Below are 6715 nucleotides of genomic sequence, written 5' to 3' on the forward strand. Positions count from 1 at the left end.
CTACAATAGGCAAGCCTGCAAGTGTTGTAAGAGTGATTTTGTGGTAGCGTATCCACAAGTTGAAAATTGAGTTGTTATTTGTATGTATGCATAGTCATGGTGGTTGCCCAAACTCTCCTTTGTAAACAATTGGTCATATCATCTTCTAATAAAAGTTTAGGTGCGTTGCTTGGGCACTACTCCGTTTGTTAAAGTGTTATGCTTGCATTATTGTTTAAAATGATTTAGTGTTTGAAATTTGTTTACTTGAGATGTTTTAGAAGATGCAATTGATCAAAATGTTGTTTGTTAATTGGTTGTAACATTGCTAATAAAACCTAAGTAACTTAAAGTTGAGTCTTACATAAAAATATAGTCTAATTGCAATTATTCTAATATCACCGACTCACTAATACTACTGTTTCTTATAATAAAATGAAAATGAAAATTTTAATAAAAAACCCTAGAATTATGAATTATAATAAAATGAAAATAAAAATTTTAATAAAAAACTCTGGAATTATGAAAGATAATACCTAATAGATAATAAAAATGTTATAGATATAAAATAATAATAATAAACAATAACCATTCTTCTTTTAATACATATTTAACATTTTAAAACTAACTTTACAATCCTCCCTCGGAAAGCTGACAATACTGAGGAGGAAAGCTGATAATAATGTAGATTATAGAAACATATTTTGTTAAAATTTATTAAATAGATACTCCACCACACTATCCAAATAAAACTTTCCACAATTATCATCACAGCTTACCAAAAGAATATTTGAAGCGCGCCAGAGTATAAGCCAAAATCTTACGATGATATCTACTTGTTCAACCGGCGACCTCTCGCTATTTTGGTTTTCTCCTGCTCTTTGAAATAAGATCCCATGATTTTGATTTTAATTTCACTTTTTTTCTGAACTGCACTCTATAATAGACCTTTGAGCCACAACCTCTCAGGAAACCAGGCAAACTCCCACCACGCGGGTGTTATTGATATTCTCGATGGATTCGGTATCAGGAGCAGCAATAGGCACTAATGTCTGTCATTCAACCATTCAGAAATTGCAGCATGCTATTAAGTATTCGGCCAATACTTCATCTGCAGGAGAGAAATTCTTGCTCAAGTATCCTCACTACACTACCCAATGCTACCAACATTTCTTCCATAGACATACAGCTGCTCTGCAAACATGGCCGATTGCAAGAAGCTCTGCAAGTTCTGAATGCCACGGGCCGCCCTGTAGACTCGTGCACATATGTTTCTCTCTTGCAGGCCTGCATCAAGTCAAAAGCATTGTCTGATGGAAAGTTAATCCATGCCCACATCGTTAAAATGGGACTTGTGACCGACAGATATTTATCGAATACGCTTATCAATATGTATGCCAGATGCGGTAGCATCCAGGACGCTTGCAGAGTTTTCGACCTGATGCCTGCACGAGATGCCTTTTCATGGACTGCCATGATTGCAGGATACACAAAGCAAGGGTTCACTGAAGAAGCATTAATAATGTTTTGCCAAATGCAGCGAAGAACAGACGTCCAACCCAATCAGTTCACCTTTGCCAGTGTTCTTCAGGCTTGTCCCAATCTGGGAGCCCTCAAGGCCATGCATGAAGTGATAATCAGCAGGGGTTTTCAGTCTGATGTCGTGGATAGTACTCTTGTACATTCATATGCAATATATGGAAGTATACAGGATGCCCGCCATCTGTTTAACAAAATGCCTCAACGAAATACGGTGTCTTGGAATGCCATGATTGCAGGGTGTATGCTGAATGGGCATGTCTACCAAGCCCAAAAGCTCTTTCAGGAAATGCCTGAACGAAATCTGATTTCCTGGACGGCGATGATTGCGGGATATGCGCAGAATGGGCACAGTGTTGAGGCTCTTGAGCTTTTCTAACAAATGTCGGTTGCAGAGGTGAGGAGTGTCCTTCCGACATGTGCCAACTTGGTAGCTCTGGAACAGGGCATGGAGATCCATAAAGAAGTAATTAGGGGTGGGTTTGTTTGTGATGATTTTGTGGGGAGTGCCCTTGTAGACATGTATGTAAAATGTGGGAGTATTAAAAAGAGCACGTAAGTGCTTGAAAAAATGCCTGTAAGAAATATGGTATCTTGGACGGCCATGCTTGCAGGATATGCACAGAGTGGGCTTGTTGGCGAAGCTCTGAAACTCTTTCAGGCAATGCCGGAACACAACGTGGCCTCTTGGACAGCCATGATTGCTGGATATGCTCAGAATGGATATGGTATAAAAGCCCTGAAGCTTTTTAGACAAATGCAACTTGTGGGATTGAAGCCAAACATAAAAACCTTTGTCAGTGTTCTCCCGGCCTGTGCTAGCTTGGCAGCGCTGAAACAGGGATTGAGAATACATAAAGACATTATTAGAAGTGGATTTGAATGTGACGTTTATGTTGCAAGTGCTCTCATAGACATGTACTCAAAATGTGGGAGTATAGAGGAGGCACACACTGTGTTTAGCGAAATGCATCAGCCAAATGTAGTGTCATGGAATGCAATAATTGCAGGATATGCCATGCATGGCTGTGGTGATGAGGCTGTCAAGCTCTTTGAGCAGATGCAAGACTCTGGCTTGAAGCCAAACCATGTCACCCTAGTTTGTGTTTTGTTTGCATGCTGCCATTCAGGTCTAGTTGCCAAGGGGAAACAATACTTTGATTGCATGGGGGAGTATTACGATATCACACCTGCAATGGAACACTATGGCTGCATGGTTGACCTTCTTGGCCGTGCTGGAAACTTGGATGGGGTAAAGGACATCCTTGATAAAATGCCATTGAAACCTGATACTTCATTGTGGGTGAGTTTACTTGGTGCTTGCAGAATACATAACAATATAGAACTGGGAGAACATGTAGCGGAAAATCTTTTTGAGTTGGACTGTAATGATGCTGCACCTTATGTTCTACTGTCAAGCCTTTATGCTGCAACTGGCAGGTGGAATGACATTGAAAAGGTAAGGCAACTGATGTTTGATAGAAGGGTGAAAAAGACACCCGGATGCAGTTGGATTGAGGTCAATGAAAAGCTGCATGCTTTCCTTGTAGGTTAGATACCGTCTATAAACAAAGAGAACACATCAGAAGTTACAGACATTGTCTGTGGAGATGTAGGTGGCAAGCCACGTGCAATATGGGATGCGTGCTAAATGGTGTTTGAAGCGGAAGGAACAAATCCTTGGCCACCATATCAGGGAATTGCTAATTGCATTTGGGCTAAACAACATATTCCCTTGAACTATTATTCAGTTTATCAAGGCATTCAAGTATGCATTTACAGCCAAGATCAGGTCAAAGATTTTTTCATGAGAAATTGTTTGTAGGGAAGCAAACCTTTGCCATCATTTTAATGGTGGAAAGTGTTCTGGTGGAGACTATCCTGACATCAAATGGAACAAAAAATAGAGAAAATCTTGAATCTCCGTTGACTTGAGGTATTTTGAGTCACGTCTTTGTCGACAAAATCGAGGTATTATTTATTGTCTAATGCTGAAGAATCAAATGTATGTTTTTGGCATGAATGGGAAATCATTATCCCTAGTGACCGAAGTAATATCGTGAAGCAGAAATAGATTATTCATACATAGCAGTAGGATGATTGCATGCGTCAATCTTATTGTTACTTTCTGATATTCAAAGTAGGCTTATGAATGTTGGACAGTATGTTTCTTCTTGAGTTGTGTTGCTTTTAGCATGCTTCCAATGTTATATTGAATAAAATTGTTTGATTGGATGGAGTGGCAACTACATTGGTCATATTGGTTTCCTTCATGGACTTTTGAAGAACGTCATACAGCTCAGTGACAATGGCATTCTTATATTTCATAAGTGGAGCTTATCTATCCTTAGTATGTGCCTATCTAGCTTGTCCGTATTTCCTCCAAAAAAATACATGCAGGTAAAATTTATGTTGCTCACCAGTTTCTCTAACATTACGGATGAACATGCATCTAGGAAAATATGCGAATAACAAGGTCCAATGGAAGTCTACTACCTAGCATTGGCAAAACACAACTTTCTTCTTAAATTTAATATTGAAAGTATCCTTTTTGAAAATCTCAAGGCATGACAGATTGCTGTGCTTAGTGATAATTCATTTTATAGAAACCAAAATTTGGCATTGAGGCTTAAAAATGGAAATTGATTGTTGGTTGGAAGGTTTTGCTAACATCATTTCTTGCTTTCCTCTCCTTTGTAAGTTTTCAGTTGAGCAACTTTACACCACGACCCTTGATTTCTGCGCATTCAAATAGTACAAGTCGTATAATCAATAATGTTGCATATCAGTTGTATTAAATACAATTTTAGAAGATTGCATTGAGGATAATTCATATGAAATTTAGTTTATAAGCGAAAGTATGGGTTTTAGATCCCTTGGATTGGATTTCTTCTCCAAATGAAAGATATATTCTTTTCATGGGTTAGTAATTTCATCAATTAGTTGGATTATTAGCAAAGTCTATTCCTTCAATCTCACATTATAAAACTCAATAATTAACATTCTGTCTGTCATGTATATCTTTGTTCAATATTCAATCTTTTGGCATTGCCTATTTATTGCGGCCACAGCCCACATACTTTTTTAGCAAAAACGAGAGACCATATATTATCTAAAGAAGGACAACCACATTGGGAGTGACTTGAAGGTTAGTAGGTCTATTAGCTCTGCTATGCAACGATGATTTTCTAAGGTCAGAAAGGATCATGGTCTGTTTGTTGTGTCCGAAGGGGGCTCGCAATGGTCAATTTTCTCTTTCCTCCTTCACCTCGCTCACCTCTGAACTATCCTTATTCCCTAAATAAGCCTTTTCGAAACCCAACAAAGCACCTTTTGGCCTCAGCCCCGAGCACAAATCCCAAACCCACTATAAAACCTCACCCATATGACTTTGCGCTTTCATAACCCATCACGCTTCATCCTTACCATTGATCACCCCGCTGATCTAATGACCCTCATCATGCCTGATAAAGTAACCCGTCCGACCACTCTCCACCGTCAGATCCATCTCTGCTCGATTCGACGCTTTTCACTCTCCCCGCGCCCGCAACTCAATCGAACGATAACGTGCGATGAGAGCGGTTTTTCTCTCTCATCCGCTGCTACGTGTTGATCGCTGAATGGAATCGCGCGATCTCAGGTTTTAACCGCTTCATGCCTAAAAGCGGTGCGATGAATACCATTACTGCCCGTCCAAACCACTCGCGCCCGTTAAACAACCGCGCAGCTCCTTCCCCGATGACCGCTCGATTTGCCCGCTGAAGATCCGACGGCTCTCACTGACCCCGCTCTCACCTCGACCGATAGCCTCCGCCGAACCATCTCCGCCGTCCATTCCCTCGATCCGACGGCTATTCTTCCCCCTCATCCAAATCGTCCACTCGCCCGTACGTTCCAAGCCCTCTGTCCATTCTGTTTGCCCAAGCAAGGAGATGACCAACTTGCCAGTACTAGTCACAGTCAAGCTCACAACCACCATATTTAATAGAAAGCATGGCCGAAGGGAGAAAAGGACAAGCACGACCCTATAACTGAATTTATCAATTATGGACTCCAATGGTACGAGCATTCCAACCGTCCAAAGGGACAGCACAACACCTGAGCAGATCAGATTCACTCACTGAAGCAAGCAAACACGTTCAGAGACTCCATCAGGCAGTTAAATGCGGTTGGTGGTCAATTATGACCCCTCCATACCTAAATGGCCTAGTGCCATAGTATTGTAAACTTATAAATACTCAGAAACAAGATGTAATCAAGGTTGGCATTTGATGTAAGGTTCAACTTCTGGAGACTGTAGATATTTTGCCACTTGCAGCGTCTCGTCTTCATTTTCAGCTAATACAAGCTTCTTTTGCTGTTAACTGCTCACTGCCCATTTTCCTCTATTCCAAGCTGTGCCTGATATGCTGTTTTCTTGATCTTTGAGGTTTAAAACTAGATAACTGTCATCTTATCTTTGTGTTAGAATCCTGGATGTATCACTGAGTAGTTGCTCAGGTTTCTTTCTATCTAATGCAAGAGAGCTGTCATCCTGTCTTTGCATTAATAGATTAGATTTACAGGCTTTTTTACTAGTTGCAGCCGGCTATCACATGGTCTTGTGCATCAGCTAGTGTTATTAGTATTCTCCATACTCATTTTATATCTAAAACTGTGAGCATTGGTGGTCTAAAGCCTTGTAGTCTGGGGGCGTTCATGCATGTCTGGAGTGAAACAAAGTAGAAGTGGTTATCTGGCTTGAACCAAACCATCATTCTTTCCATTAAACCTGCAACAATAGTTGAATTTATATGTTTCCAGGCATTTCCAAGCTACAACCTATGAGAGTTTCTTGGAATCCTAACATAATTGGTGCCGTTGTCGGGGAAAGGAGATTGAAGCTCAGCTTCCCTGGGAGAACGACACAGATCCAACTTTGATGATAGACAAAGTCTAGACACATTTCTGGTTGTAATCATCTATCTGGCGACTCTATTGGAGGACCAGCCTTTTGGCGACTCCACATCACAGTTCTGGCTCAGTTTGTGAGGCATACTTGGAGAAATCCTCAGAAATCACCAGCTAATCCAGTGCCTGACCCTGAGAAGATTTTCAAGCAAAGAAGGACCTCACAAAAAGGAGCATCAGGATTAGGTAAGCCTAAACAATCTTATGTATCTCTACAAGAGAGGCTTGTAACTGAGCATGTTCATTT

The 6715-nt window shown here is 40.5% G+C and overlaps 1 pseudogene; it reads left to right on the forward strand.

Moving 5' to 3' along the window:
- Positions 1 to 2089: 2089 nt before the first annotated feature.
- On the forward strand, positions 2090 to 3073 carry LOC149261231 (pentatricopeptide repeat-containing protein At5g48910 pseudogene; annotated as a pseudogene).
- The last annotated feature ends 3642 nt before the right edge of the window (positions 3074 to 6715 follow it).

This window comes from Pinus tabuliformis, chromosome 6, assembly GCF_031772625.1.
Source record: "Pinus tabuliformis cultivar Carrire ecotype Pingquan chromosome 6, CPIR1, whole genome shotgun sequence".
NCBI lineage: Eukaryota > Viridiplantae > Streptophyta > Pinopsida > Pinales > Pinaceae > Pinus > Pinus tabuliformis.